The sequence below is a fragment of the Chelonoidis abingdonii genome, chromosome 5 (assembly GCF_003597395.2).
Source record: "Chelonoidis abingdonii isolate Lonesome George chromosome 5, CheloAbing_2.0, whole genome shotgun sequence".
Classification (NCBI taxonomy): domain Eukaryota; kingdom Metazoa; phylum Chordata; order Testudines; family Testudinidae; genus Chelonoidis; species Chelonoidis abingdonii.
Window position 1 is genome coordinate 35,180,779 of NC_133773.1, and position 16,257 is coordinate 35,197,035.

A 16,257-nucleotide genomic window follows, 5' to 3' on the forward strand; every position below is an offset into this window, starting at 1 on the left:
GCTGTGCTTCATAAAAAAAATCTGCTGGGAAATGGCTTCCTTCCCTCCCCCCACCTCCTCAGACCTCAAAACAGGTATGTGGGGAGTGGACAGAGGGTGGAACAGGGAACAGTCAGTGCAGAACCCACAACATGCCAGCCAGTAGAGCTGAGTCAGGATGAGGATGAGGATGAAGAGTAGTAATTTCTCTTAACAAAGCCAAGTACAGTAGCAAATTATTATCCTCTGAAGCAGTGGCTTTCAACCTTTCCATACTACTGTACCTCTTTCAGGAGTCTGATTTGTCTTGCATACTCCCAAATTTCACCTCGCTTAAAAACTACTTGTTTACAAAATGAGACATAAATACACAAAAGTGTCACGGCACACTATTGAAAAATGGCATACCTTCTCATTTTTACCATATAATTATAAAATAAATTAATTGAAATATAAATATTGTATTTACATTTCAGTGTATAATATATAGAGCAGTGTAAAGTCAGTGTCTGTATGACATTTTAATTTGTACTGACTTTGCTAGTGCTTTTTATGTAGCCTGTTGTAAAACTAGGCAACTATCTAAATGAGTTGATGTACCCCTGGTTGAGAACCACTACTCTGTAGCAAGGGAGGGGGAATCAAAGGAGTTGTGGCTCCTTGGGTTCCCTATGGCTTCTTGAGCCATATTTTTCCTTGGGGTGCTCCTGTGGTGGCATAACAATCAGACCCTTTTTATACGTTGAGTGGTTGTGACACGATGTGGCCCTTTGCTATATTGTGGGGATAGCACGCTTACAATAATACTGGTTTTTGTCATGAGCTTCACAGCTCCGTTAATAATAAATTACTGCTTAAAGCAAGAGTAATTGAAGGGCAAGAAATTCCCTGGAATTAAAAAACAAGCTGTGAAGCGCTGATAGATATTAATAACATATTAGAAGGGGAGAATGTTTCGGTAGGGCTAATGGGAGGCAGCTAGCACTCTGTGTACGAGCACTCGCACAGAATTCGTGCCCTGCACAATCATCCCTCAACATTCCATTGGCTTTATCAGCTGTGGTGTTCCCTCTTTTATCTCTAACTTCAACCCGAGCTGGAAAAGGACGCGGTCAGTCGTGTGGGAGAGGGACACACCTCTGAGGAGGGAGAGTCTTTAGGTCTGGGATGGGAGAACTAGCTCCACTTCTCCGTGCCTGTCAAGCCTGACCGATAAATCACTTATTTCCCAGCCCAGGCTGCGGTTCAGCCACATGCTGCTAGGTAGTGTGCGGGGCTGCTACATAGGGAACAGGACCTAGTCTCTAACCCAGCTCATGTCGGCGGCTCTCTGGCTGGGGGAAGTAAGAGGCCAAAGCTGCTGAGCTGCACGACCGATCTTTAACCCCGGAGCCAGTGCAAGGGCCGGACAACGTACCCGTGCGGGGCGGTGTAATTACAACACGTGCCCCTCCTCTAGCCTTTATTTGGGCAGAGGCAGGGCTGTAAAGGAGGCAGAGAGAGCAGGTGAGGACGGCGTGCGAGCCGGGATGAGTGACTCGGGAGGTCACCCAGTGTGTATGACAGAGGGACTGCAAGATGGGGGGAGGGGGCTGTGAGTGGGGAGCGAGTTTTTAAGGAGGCTAAAAATATTGCTCCTCGGAGCGTTCTGGGGGGCAGCGGCTTCCCGCTGAGCGCGCTGGAGACTCCAGGACGCCGCGCGCTCCTGCAGGGTTTGCGGCTGAGCCTCGCCCGGCTCTGGCTGCTCGGGACAAGAGACACCGCACGGGGGGTGCCAGCTGGGAACTAGGCGCGGGGGCCCTGGGCAGGGCCGGCTCTAGCCATTTCGCTGCCCCAAGCACGGCGGCACGCCGCGGGGGGCAGGCCTGCGGGAGGTCCACCGGAGCCGCGGGACAGGACCCTCCGCAGGCACCGGCAGAGCGCCCCCGCGGCGTGCCGCCCAAGGGCCTGGAGCCGGCCCTGGCCCTGGGTTCCGCGCTGCCTTATCGCCTTCGTCTCTTGGGCTCTCTTATCAGGCGCGCTGAGGCGTTTGCTGGGCTTCAGCGTCGCTTCTTCCTTCCCGCGGCGCGGAGGCTGCAGCCGGCCCCTCCCGCCGGGGGCCGTGGAGACGCCGCGAGGCTGTTGGCGAGCGTGGGGAAGCTGCGGGAGCAGAGCCGGGACGGAGCGCGTGGGAGGCGACGCGGAGCCCGGGGGCCACGGCGAGCAGCTCCCCGCGCTCGGTCCAGGCGGCTGGGGCAGCGCCAGGCGGCGCCGAGATGCGAGGTGGCGGTGGCGGCCCTGGCGCTGGCAGCTGCCGCGCATTCGGCCCGCTGGCCGCGGCTGCGCGAGCCCCGCAGCAGGGCGGCCCCGCGGCCGCGGGAGGCTTCGCCGAGGACTTGCTAAGCTTGTTCGGGGAGAACCGCAGCCTCTCAGCAGCCCAGCTCTCCCACCTGCTGCAGACGCTGGGAACCGCGCGGGAGCAGGGGGCAGCGCTGCAGGGACAGCACCACCTGCACCACAACGAGGTACTGTGCGCCAGCGGGACTTCTCCTGGCCCTGGCCGGGCTTCTCCTCCTGCGGCCCCCGGGCACAGCCGGGCAGGAGCAAACCCTCCCTCCCATCGCTGTTGCTCTCCGAGTTCAGTCTAGCCCCGGGCGCTGCGCGAGCTCAGGTTTGCTTCGGGGGAGAGTAGGCACTATGGTGATGGGGGAGCCTTGAGATAGGCACTGTGAGAATTCATGCTGATGTAGGGTGACCAGATGTCCTGATTTTATAGGGACAGTCCCACTTTTGGGGTCTTTTTCTTATATAGGCTCCTATTATCCCCCATCTCTGTCCCGATTTTTCACATTTGCTGTCTGGCCACCCTACCCTGATGGGGCTGCTGACACCCGCGGCTGATTTCTCACCCATTTTTGCAACTGCAGGTACATACGGGCAGGTACCCTCAAAAAATTAGGTGAAAATAAAATAAAACCACATCAAAATCACGGTTTGGTGATCAGCATAATGTTGCCGTTCTTCTTGCTAGGGGAATTAAAGGTAGGAAAGTTTTAACCATGAGTGGCAAATGGTACTTGTCTAGCAAAGTGCTGAAAGACAGGTGTGTTAGGGTTGTAAGATACAGATATAAATATAGAGAAGTCAAAATATTGATGTAAATATCTAGATGGTTTATGAAGTGCTTTGTGAGCAATTAATAGAGAAGTATCCAAAATATGTACATGTTAATATCACAGGTGTGCATAAGATGCCATCCAAAAGGATCCATTTAATTTGGAAAATATTTTCTTTTTCTTTTTAATTTTTGAAATAAGCTAATAAAAAATAAGCTATACAGGTTCAAATCAACCTGTATAGCTACATCTTGCAAACTAATTGCCACAAGTTCTTCCATAGTAGGTGACATCAAGTTTTATTTGTCTGAAGCTCATTGCAGCTGTATTTTCCCACTGCATTGTGTCTGGTTATATCCTCTGCCTGGGTGTGGGGGTAGACTGACCAAAGGTCTGTTGCACTATTTGACATTTACTTCATGCAGTGTACTTACAAAAGTTATTCAAACAGTGGAACCAGATTAAAGTGAAACTGTTTATAGTGAAGGACGGAAACCATGACTATTATCGGTGAATTTTTGTATGCAAGTTGTGATATTTTGTATACATGATCAAATCCTGAGGTTGCTTACTTGGTCCTGAAGCAGGAAAGTTTCCTGGATAATAGCAGCGGTGCAACAGACACAAGTCAATGGGTATTTTTAGAGTCAAATCCTACCAAACTGGGTAAGTAGAACCTCAGGATTTGGCCTACAGTGAAGTTGTCCTGTGAGGGGGGGAAAAATTACTTGATTTTAGAAGATCCATTGTATAGAGATCCTTTTTCAGAATTCTTCATATCTTTTCTTCTTACAGAGTGGAACTTAACTGTTTGTTTACATCAGATAATAAATCTGTTAATATTCTGGCTAGATGCCATAGGGATATATGTGGTGGTCTAGGAAAATAACTTTTTTTTCCCCTCTTAAGTCCAGCTATACACAACTCAGATCTCTTCCTCCTTAGACTCAGTATTGTCTTTAAAGTCATCTTAGTTTCAGTTTTCTATAAACTTTCATGGTTAATATCTCAGAACAGTATGTTTAATTGAGATGGTGAAGGGGAATACTGAGGGCTGGCAAGAACCCCTTGTTATAAAACTGCCACCAATTTGAAGGTTGAGTTAGAATAACTTTATTGTCTAACCCCTCTCTGGGTACAGCTGAGCCATCCCTGCCAGGAATGACTTATAAGTGTATTTTGGAAGAGCAGATCTTTTGCTTATTGTATGTAGCTGACTGAGGTGTGCGTGTGTAAAAACTAAAAAAAACAAAACAACCCAGTGGGTATACTTCCCATATCTCCTTATAAAGGCTGCAGTTTATAAAGGGTACAGTTCGCCATCCTTACTCATGTTGAGTAGATGCTTACTCTGCAATTAGCCTAACTGAAAGCAAGGTAGTACTCATTGTAAGAGGCTAGGGTGACCAGACAGCAAATGTGGAAAGTCGGGATGGGAGTGGGGGGGTAATAGGAGCCTATATAAGAAAAAGATCCAAAAATTGGGACTGTCCCTATAAAATCGTGACATCTGGTCACCCTGTAAGAGGGATAGAATTGGGCCCAAGGTCTTCACTTCTCCCAACCTATTTCAAATTTCACAAGGTGAACACTGTACCAGTTTGCTTTGTATATTTTTAAAGGAAGGAAGTGTGAATGTTTCCAGTTAAGTGCACTAAATACAAGTCTGCATTTTTGGTTGTGGTTGTGAAAATGCTTTTCTTTAAAAAAGAAAAGACTGGATTTCCCCAGTCCTCCAGCCTTTTCCTCCGCAGGCACAGGGTACTAAGGGAAAAATTTGTGTTGTCCCTTTTTAAAAAATCTGCTGTCCTGTACATCTATCATAACTCACCTGAAGCTTAGCTGAAAAGACTTATGCTGCTTCTACATTCTGTTTGGTGAAAGTCCGTTTTAGTGAGAGGAAGTCATGTTACATAGGTTGGGTTCTGTATTTGATTTAGATGAGAAAATTCTGGACATACTTTGGAGTGTATTTATTAGTCTGAGCAGTTAGGAGTATCTGCTCTTTGTTATAATAGTTTTGTCCAATCCAATAGATCCCCTCAGTATATGTGCATTCAGTTGTTGTCTCACACCAGTGTACAGAAGCCTGTTGTCAGGTGTCCTCATAAATATATACTTATGCTTGACAACTCAGGCATTTGTACAAAGTGTGCTGATTGCATGTGTGACTGAAGAACCACTGGATGGCAACTGGCAGAGGTTGCTGGGGTATAGAGGGATCCCCTGAGTTCACCAAAAGAATGTTATGTAATGTAACGTTTCTATTGAAAGCCTGTATCACATTAGACATAATAACCATTGTGAGATGTCTATGGAGAATGTGTGTGGAGTTGTGTGTTTTTTATTTATTATATATAAGCACACAACTCGACACATTCTTCTTACACTGTCTGTCTGTTGTTTAAAAACCAGTCACTCAGAGGTACCTAGTCTTGAGACAAACTCTTGAGATGGGAGACACTTATCTCTAATGGGGGTGATAGTGCATTGTATGTGATATAGTAGGAGTTGTCACCACCTGGGTCCCAGGATATTAAAGAGATGGGGTAGGTGAGGTAATATCTTTTACTGGACCAACTTCCTGGTGAGAGACCATAGTTCTCAGACCTGAAGAAGAACTCTGTGTGGTTTGAAAACTTGTCTCTCTCACCAAAAGAAATTGGTTCAATAAAAGTTATTACCTCATCCAGCTTGTCTCTCTAATAGAAGTCTATTAGTGTTCTAAGTAAAATGCTAACAAAGAGCTGATGAGACCTGAGTATGAAATTAACAGGAAGAGGTAAACAGAGCGGAGAGGGGAACCCTATCTTGAGATGAACATCAGAGGTCTGTTCTTGTATATTTAGGGGTGCAGAAACACCCCAGCATCTTTCTCCAAGGGAGTAAAGGACAGCAAATCTGCATCAGGAAAAATGATCTCAACCAGGCTTGATTGAAAACAGTGAAGAGAAACCCTTAGATAGGAGTGAAATTTAGACTTTAGAATGTATGTGGTTGTTTTATATGCAATCATTTGTTCCCATCTCACTGGCTTTTATTTGAATCTCTGTTCTGTCTTAAATGAAGTTCCTTTTGTTTTATAATTGAACTCAAGTGCTGTGCATAATACAGGAGCTCAGAGCTGGCCTTAGGGAAAATAGCACCCTGGGCAAACTTGCATTTTGGTGCCCCTGGCCTCTGTGGGTGTGGCAACTCCCCATTGCCCCTGGTCCTCCATGGGCTTCCCACCTCATCTTCCCCCCAAACCCCTGCACTGTGCCCCCTTTGCCCTGAATGCCTGTGCCCCCTTGTACCCCTAATCCCTACACCCCTTTTACTCTCAACCTCTGCCCCCTTCTGCACCCCAACTCTACCCCCTGCACCGTGCCCCTTCATCTCAACCCCTGCATTCCCTGTACCCCTTCACTCCTACCCCTGAACCTCCTGAGCCCCAAGCCCTGCACTTGCATGCCTCCTTACCCCAATACTTGTCCCCTCATGTGCCCCTAACCCCTGCAGTGTGTCCCCTTCCTCCCAACCCCTGCACTGTGCCCCCTGTGCCCCTAACTCTTTCATCCCTCTCCTGCACCCACATTGGGAAAACTGACCTGGATGCACAAAGCAGCTGACATTGCTGCTTGCTCCTCTGCCCCCTGCAGCCCTAGGGTGTTGAGGGGGTGATGGGCAAGGAGCTATGTCAGGGCTTCCTGCAGCCAGGTCACTTTCCCTGCAGGCTGTGTAAGGGGAGGGCAGGAGAGCAGCAGCTGCTGATGCCTCAGCCCAGGTGGGGAAGTGACCTGGATGCAGGGAGCACTGGGGTGTGTGTGTGTGTATTGGGGGGATGGGACAGTGAAGGGGTGTGTGTGCATGTGTTGAGGGGAGTGTGTCTGTGCCTGAGTGAGTGTGTTCTCTCCTTAAGAAAGCACCCAGGGTCAGGATCCTGAACTAGGCTTGTTCAGACACTAGTAATTCTTGGACCCAGAAAGGCAGTGGTGCACAGAGATCCCCCTGTGCATAACCCCAGCTTAGTGGAAATCAGGTACATGGGTGGGAGGAGAGGGACATCCCACCATAAGCCCCTTGGCTCCCTCCACAGAACAGACGGGAGGACACTCCCAGCGTGGAGTGGCCAGGGGTGACTCCAGGGACGAAGGGAAGACAGGGTGGGGGACAGGAACAGCATCAGTTGCACACATGGAGCAGGGTGGAGGAGTCACCTGGCTCTGATGACTAGTTGTCTCTCCCCCGGCCCCACACCGCTGCTCTCCTGTCTGCCCTGCTGCCTCCATCAGCCCAGCTGGCCTCTTGGCAGCAGGTCAGGTGGAAATCCAAACCTGCGCATGACACCCCGTTGGGCAGGCTGGCCTGGGCTGGGGTTCATACGGCCCACCCCAAAGGCTGGCCCTGGCAGTGGTTTATGGTGAAATGGGTAAACTGAGACACACTGTTCCTTTGGGAACACATAATGTGGGTATTTCCAATGCATACCCAGTGATCAGGGGTTGGATACCACAAGAAGTCACATTAAAGGGACCTGGAAGCTGGGTTACATCTGTTATCAAATTGCAATGCACAGCCAGGACTGGTATTGCCCAGAGGGGAGTGACTGAATGGGTGACAGGCTGCTCCTATTACAGAGTTAACACTCAGCTAGTACAGGCAAGATTCCCTCATGCTGGAGGCAGCTGGTAATAAGGTGACTCTCAGTCCTGGCTTTCCTGAAAAGCATCTTAGAATGCAAACAACACTCTTAAATGTGCTCATATGTCTACAATTTGGAACTTCCACTGGTTATGACAGAAGACATGGAGCCCAGGAAACTAAAGCTGTTTACTCCAGTCAAGATGCTCCTTTTCTCCATAAAAAGATCCCCTTTCCCAAGGACAAGCCACCCTCTGAGGAGAAAATTGATCCTGCCTGGACTGCTATTCTGATATGTATGGTACTTCCAAACTTGGGTTTGAACAATCTTTGTAAGTATTCTCCCAGTGTTAGTCTATTTTTACTGCTACACTAACAGTAACAATTTTAGTAGCCCTGCTAATCATCTGGCCCCTAAACCTCCAGAATATATCCCAAGCCCTGACACTGAACAATTGGAGGTGAAGCTAGGAGTTGTCCTGCTTTCTTCAAAATCTGAGTCAGTTTTGGATATGCAAGCCTAGGGAAAAGGAATACTGTGCTTCTGTAGCCATGGATTACTTTGAGAAGATCAGGTCCAGGGCAGAACAAAAGGTGATGGAGCTTGAAGGAATACTTGTAATCAGCCACTTATGGTGACTGACATTGTGTGATGTCAAGGGAAACATCTATTTTCAGAGAAACACAAGGAAAATCGTTAGGCCAAGTATCAGATAGCTCATTGTTTTAAATAAGTACCCTTTTTTTTGATACATCTGCTCCTGTTATTTGATACGTTTTTCTCACTTCTTCCTTGAAATTCTCTTTATTTTATTTAATTTAATCTTTTTTTCTCATCACCTTTTCTCTCCGTAAAAGCCAAATGAGGAAACATTAGAGGGATAAGTCATGAAAATAAAGTTTAGGAAAGACTTATTCTCAGAGTTCTGAAATCAACAAAATTAGCAGACACTGGCCACTCTGAATCAACACCATTTTTAATTTTTTTTTTCATTTGACTGATCTTTAGATATGAATACAAAATAACATTTTCAGTATAACATACAAGGTACACATGTGCAACTATCTTTTACACTTTAACAAAATTTAAACCACACGTAATCTTACTTCCTAAGGTTCACAGTAGTACGATTGTTCAGATATAAGCGTTGGAGGACTCTTTACAAGCCTTTATAGCAGCGGTCTCTAACCTTTTTACAGACAAGATCACTTTTTGAATTTAAGTGCAACCCAGGATCTACCCTGCCCCTTCCCCAAGGCCCTGCCCTGCTCACTCCATCTGCCCTCTCTCTGTAGCTCACTCTCCCTCACTTTCACCAGGCTGGGGCAGGGATTAGGGTGAAGGAGGGGGTGAGGGGTGCAAGCTCTAGGAGGGAGTTTGGGTGCAGGAAGGGGCTCCCAGCTGGGACAGAGTGTTGGGGTGCAGGAGGGGGCTCTGGGTGCTGGCTCTGGGAGGTGGCTCAGGGCTGGGGCAGGGGGTTGGGGTGCAGGAGGGGTGCAGGCTCCGGCTTGCACTTACCTCAGGTGGCTCCTGGTCGGCAGCATAGCAGGACTAAGGCAGGCTCTCTGCCTGCCCTGGCCCTATGCCGCTCCTGGAAGTGGCCATCATGCTCCTTGTGGCCCCCGGAGGGCGGGCATGTGACTTTCTGCACTGTCCCTCTCTTCAGGCACCTCCCCTGCAACTTCCATTGGCTGCAGTTCCCCGTTCCCGGCCAATGGGAGCTGCGGGGACAGTACTTGCAGTGCGTGGAGACTCTTCCGCCTCAGGGACACGTTGGTCGTATCAAAGTTAGACTCAGGACTCACAGTTTGTCAGACCACTCTGTTTTATTAGCACAGCGCTCTGCTAATACACCCAGATAATGTGAGCAGCCATGCAAGGCCTAAACAGTCTTATTTATACAGATAAAAGGGTGAGAACTTAACAAGATAACAAAGGAAGCAGAATCTGATAAGTTTACCTGGGCTAGGCATGCATATTTTATTTCCTTACTAACTTTACGATTTCTCTCGCATATGTTTGCCATTAGCACCATTGTTATGCTATGGGTTCTTTTCCTGCACCTGATTTCAACATTTCCTTATTGTCTCTTTAAGGTACATACAACAACATCTTCTCTTAATCCATTCTTTTTTTACAATATAATTCATTCTACTTTCACAATCCCTCCTTTTGGTCAAGCGGCATGCCATGACCAACCAATTATTGGGTTCCACAATTAACCGTTCCTCATCTTCTCTGTTCTCACGGATATTCAAAATCATCATAATTAGCACTCTGTTTTTGGGGCAGTCACTGGGACACAATTCTGGATATAAACCAGGAGGATTACAAGGCATACAAAAATCTAAAGCTTCCAGACAGATAGTTGGTGACTCTCTGAAACAGCCAGTTTCCTACATGCCAAGAAGATTGAATAGCGGCTTACTTGAAGACCACTAAACATTCTAATAAGCGGAACTCGGCTTTCATTAGAAGATAAGATGCGTTTTGTTCTACTTGAGTGAGCGTTACCGCCATGCGCGATTTATTCCCTGACACACTTCTGCGTATTTGTCAGGCGTATAAACATTCACATCGCGCACACCTCTCTTGCTCCAAATGAGAGCACAGGTCCTTTGGCGTCAGCCACTATGTCTAATGCCTGACAGTTCTGGGAGGGCCACCTGTGGATCACCGCCTGTTTCTTTGGCCCAGCCGCTCTTCTTTCTCTGTTTATTTCCATTATATTTAACTACTGCACCAGACCTAAGCAACTTGCCAAACATCTGCGTCCGCGTATCACCAGCATCCACTCCCAACGATCATCTTCAATCTCGTACGCTCTACAATCAGCTCTCTCACCCACACCAGAACTGCCCACAACCGATTCATTTTTAAACTTCACCATAGACCCGACACGCTCGCCTAGCAAAAGTCGCACTCTCCATCACCCGAACATCTGGACTACTTGACATTCCCTGTAAGTATAAACTACAGCCCTCCATACTCAATGCCGAACAGCCTAATTCACATGATTAGCTGCATTTTTTTCATAGATATTCTTTTTTTTATGGCCGTTTTCTTTTGAGTAAGCAGAAAAGGAAGATGTTGATCAGTCCTCTAGAAAAGCATAGTGCTAACAGATGGTGTATGCAAAAACATTAAAGAAGATCGTTAATATTTTAAGGAAAATAATTGCTCCAAGTTTTAAACTTTCAGATTCTGGTCTGTTGATCTTGTTAATTCTACCCTTTTATCTGTACAAATCACAGATTGTTTAGGCTTGCTGTGTCACATTAATTGGGTGCATTATCAGAACTCTTGCTAATGTCGCTAAATGAAATCTCGGATGCTCGATGTAGATAGGCACGTATCTCATATGATGGGTCGTTCAGCTGCCCGGGCTGCCCACTGCACTGACGCAAACGCTACGACAAGAGTACCCCTCATACTTGCCGTATGTCCGATCGGTCGTTCATGGGATCGCCAACTGGTAGAACTCCGCGAAGTACTCGCTGAGTGAGTGGTCCGGATACACGACCATGGTTGAGAGTGGGCTGGGCTGGTTGGGTCGTGATCCGTGCACGACTGCTTCGCGGGAGTCGATTCTGGAGGATGTACTAAATGCTGCTCTGGAACATAGCCAACAGTAAAAAACAATCGGTGAGCGCATGGCTCCGAGCCCCCGCGCCTGACTACGAATCGTGGGGCCAGATGCAACTCCCTAAGAACGCGGCTATACATCAATAACGGAAGAGCATGCGAATAGCTTCTAGCAACTTCAGTCCCAGAAACTCTGCCACTTTCAACAAATCGTTGGTACTAAAGACTGTCAGACACTCTATAAAGACGCGACGTACAAGGTAAATAGCAAGTTAATTGCAGTGCTGACTGCTCTATTCCATTGGACCCAATCAAGTTGACAAAATCGAACTTGTCCTTCCAGTAGCAATTCTAGAATAACTGCTTTCTAAACGTCCTCGCACCACGATGGAACCCTTCTGACGCTCCTCCCTGTCCCAACCCATCATCAACCACTCATACTAAAAAACAAAAACCTGTCCCTGCCCAAAACTCTTTCCAGACCCACCGCGAGCTTTAGATTCCGATTACTCCCACACCCGCCGCGCATTACGCCAAATCTGAGTATACCACTAATAGTCAACTCGTACAATCTTCGCTTCTGGAACAACCCGTTCAAACTGGAGAAAGCATCTGAAACGATAACAGTTGAAACAGAAAGAATTCGCATGAGGAAAAGTGCGTAGTCGCAGTTCGACCCCGAAACGAAGTTTGCCAGGACGATTGAGCAGAGAAAACGATAGAATGTCAATAATCTACGCGCTATAAAATACAATATGCTTGATGAAATTAAACAGTGCTATATAAAAATAACAAATCTTCGCTCGGCACTAATTGCCCCCAAATTCAAAACAAATCATCAGCAAAACAGCATAAAGAAAAACCATAGAATAAAATAACTAAAAATTGCACCAGACTAAGCCTTAACAACCGCCATTAGCGCAAGACAACTCTAGAGACACTAATCCAGAACGGAGCATAAAATATAACTCAAAGTCAAACACAACTGAGAAATGCAGCTAAGATAAACTTTTACAAATCGACAACAAATAATAGAAATTAAAGCAAGTTTACAATAATAACTACAGAACAATTTACATTGAGACCCAGGCCTTCAATGTTTCTCTAATTTACTTAACGAACAAATAGAGATCCTGCTCTTACTAACTAACTTTAAACAAAGAGTTAAGAGCGGGCCAATTTGTAATGCATATGGGAAATGGAATCTTATTGTCCCAGAGGGTCTTTTCTTCTTGCTATTCAAAAAAGGGTGGCTAGCAAGATGAAAATCAAATATATGTTATTCTTATGGGACATCATAAAATCCTGTCCTATTTTATAAATCCTGTCTAATATCCCCTTTGACACTGATTATGATATCGCCAGTGTCACTTCTTATTTAGTCACGTAATAAAAAACGGCTTTAGCTTTGCACAATTTGTTTTATCCACAGCACATTTACATTTCAATTAAACACATCAATTAAAACAAACATTGGGTAGGACATTATTGGTACTGTTTGCCATTCAGTGGCAAGCTTGATAGAAATCTCAGCTATCAGTGCTTCGTAGCTGAGACTTTTGTTGTTGTGGCATAATATAAATGTGATTATTGGTAAACACAGTACTTACATTACATTTACAATTGCTTCTAGCTGAGAAGCTTCATTACCATACTACTTTAAAGGATTTTTCAAAACATCATATCACTATAAGTTGTTACAGGTACTTACTAACATTAAATTTATTTTAATGTTTAATATTAACAAACATTAGTCATCAATTATATGAAAGGTATTCTTGTTTATACCATGCCTTTTTTTGTAGGCAATCTGTGTTCTGACAGGTAGTTCTTTATTTGCAGCTTCCTGTGGCTGGCAGTTCTCACTTTTTTATCAGTTAGGTAATTTGCATGATCACAAGGCTTGGCTTTTGGATTCAAAGCCATCAGCAGAGCTCAGACTCTGTTTACATACGGGATTTGAAAAAGAAAACACAGCCTATTGCGGTTTTTTTGGAGCCCTAATAGGATTTTATTCAGCAGCACTTTTCATTGCATATTTTTTAAAACCCCTTTTAAATATGCCGCCATGTCCTAAGAAAATGCACATTTTTTTCTATAACTTTTCAAAAACATTAGCCATATTAATTTTTACATAGGTGTAACTGTTTGTTTTGTTCTTACGAGTTTCATTACTCTTATAAAGTGACAGTCTGATTAACAGAGCTATTTTGGCTCAGTGTTTTTAACATTGCTTCTTTTTGTTTTGTGCATTTACCTCTGCTGTTGCTTTCAGGGTCACTGTTAATTTCTTATTCTTTCACTACAGCTCTTATCTGCTATTGTTACAAAACCAAACCAACCAAGACTTCAGAATCTTTCCTATTTTCCTGATTTTTGACTGCCCTATTGCAGCATGACTTGGTTTTTATTTAAAATATTTTTAAATGTTGTAAAGAATCAAGTTACCCCTTAAGGGTAAATGCTAAATCCCAAGCCAAACAGCACTAATTACTTGTGTCTGCAAAAAGTCTGTCAGTTTTGCAACTTTGAATTAAGAGTCAAATGAATTTTTAGTGCATTAAAAACAAAACAAACCAATTTATCTCAACCTAGAAACAGGAGTTTTACAAACCAGATGTGTTGGTTAGATTCTTAGAACTTACATATTTTCACAGACAATAGATACATATACACTTCCTTTTCCTTAACTTCTTTACATTGCTTTGTTTTTACATAGCTGTATATATATATTGGATTATTTACAGACATTCTTTGGAAAAGGGGCCATTTTCTCTTCAGAATGGCTGCAAAGAAACAAGAATTTTCTCTCTTTAACATGCCCTTTTACTTTTCCACAAAGTTTAACTGCTTAATTCTCTCCAGCCGCTGTAGAGTTACTTTTTCACTCTTTCCTTAATCACTTGTTTATGTCCCAAAATGACACCTTTATCACCAGATTTCACCATTTTAAGTATTGTTCCAGGGGTTCATGCCTGCACTTACTGCTTTCTTACTCCTGACTTTCCTTAGGGCTTTCAAACATGTTTCTCAGTTTATCTGTTGCCTGTCTGGGCCGATCCTGCTTTTTCCAATGAACCGTTTGTGAGTGCTATTGGTCGATTTCACATTTTGAAAGAAATGTTCAAGGAAGGGACCAGGAAGGGTGGGGCTAGTTGAGGAGCCCACCCTCCTTGCTGAATTGGTAATGAACACTAAGAATCAGTTTTGAGGCAGACAACAAAAGGGAACAGAACAAGGGCTTTTTGTCCTTTTAGTATGAAGGGGGTTGGATCGATCCAGGGTTTGGAGAACAGGGTAAGGGGAGCGCTCGTCTGGTGGTGGGAGAGGAGGCTTTTAATAAAGCTTTTAACTTATTATTTTGAATAACTGAGAGGCAAGTTTTGATTTTGTCCACCATGATTTGCCTCTTCCCACCACTGCATGAAACAGTTAACCTCTCCTTTAGCCAATTTAGTTTTAGATTGGCCGAGTTTGTCCTTTAAGACATTCACTCAGTCTTTGTTCCAAGATTTTAACAGTGGCCACTGAGTTTTGGGATCCCCCTGAGTTAGCTAGACCATTTTCCAGAAATTTACAGGAGTCTGGACCCTTTTTACAGGAGTCTGACCATCCTAAATACATAAATGAGCCGGGTTCATTTAGGGAACTGTCCCGACTTAGACTCTAGTTACCAATACAGGAGGACTTCACACACCAATCACACAAGAAGGAATTCGGGTTCGTCAGAGCGTTGCCAGTGCAACGCACAAAGGAGCCCACAGGCTACTGCCTCAATCGCCCTGCTGTCACACAGGGTTTTACCCAAAGTGCGGTGCGGCTGCGATTGTGCAGATTTCACTCACTCAGACCGCGGGGACAGGAACCCTTGGTTGACTATCCCTGGAGCGAGATGGCCCCAGACTCAAACACTCCACAAGAGGACGGAGACACAGAGACAGGACAGTCCTCAGTCGGACAAAACACAGAATAATTACCTGACCAGATTCCTGATGTCAGATTCCGGGATCCCTACCAGACAGAGTGGGAACCAACGGTTGATGGCGTAGACCTCACTGTGGCTGTGCACCTTTCTGCTCTTGTGGAGGACCGTCGGCCAAATGCCAGGTGCTGGCTGCTACGGTCATCCTACAAAAAAACGTCAGGACACACAGTCCCAGTGAGACGGTGCCATCTCGGTGGAACCTCCAATTGTCAAAGTTAGACTCGGACTCACAGTTTGTCAGACCACTCTGTTTTATTAGCACAGCCTCTGCTAATGCCCCAGATAATGTGAGCAGTCATGCAAGGCCTAAACAGTCTTATTTATACAGATAAAGGGTTGAGACTTAACAGATAACAAAGGAGGCAGAATCTGATAGATTTACCTGGGCTAGGCATGCATATTTTATTTCCTTACTAAATTACGATCTTCTGTTAATGTTGCCATTAGCACCATTGTTTATGCCTAGTGTTTCTTTTCCTGGCACCTGTATTTCAACATTTCTTATTTCTGCTTAAAGGTACATGCAACATTTCTTTAATCCATTCTTATTTTTACAATATAATTCATTCTGCTTTCACAGTCGCTTCCTGGAGTGGTGTGGGGCCAGGGCAGGCAGGGAGCCTACCTTAGCCCTGCTGCACCACCAGACTTCTAGTGGCTAGACTTCAACTGTCAGAGGCACCAGGATCGAGCAGTCAATTGTGAACTACCAGATGGTGACCACTGCTTTGTATTAACAAGAGTGCTTACAAAGAAGTTGGACAGTGGCGGAAGAAAATTTGGTGACATCATCCCTTAAAATTACGGATGGGGGAATCAGTAGATGTGAGAATTGTATTTCAAATGCTGGGTCTGATTGACTATCCTAGCTAAATGTTTTATAAAGAAAAAACATAGTAAAACCAGATGAAGCATTTGAAGATTGTAACAATATAATATGTTCAAAGTCTTTAAATAATAATGTCAGTTAGAAACTACTTGTTCCTAAA

The 16,257-nt window shown here is 45.2% G+C and overlaps 1 protein-coding gene across 1 annotated transcript in view; it reads left to right on the top strand.

Moving 5' to 3' along the window:
* The first annotated feature begins 2,405 nt into the window (after positions 1-2,405).
* The window catches only part of SLC39A8 (solute carrier family 39 member 8), a 45,211-nt gene continuing 31,359 nt past the window's right edge, over positions 2,406-16,257 (top strand). The window contains exon 1 of the mRNA XM_032782932.2: positions 2,406-2,483. The gene's annotated coding sequence lies outside the window, so the exon portion shown is untranslated. The remainder of the gene's footprint in view (positions 2,484-16,257) is intronic.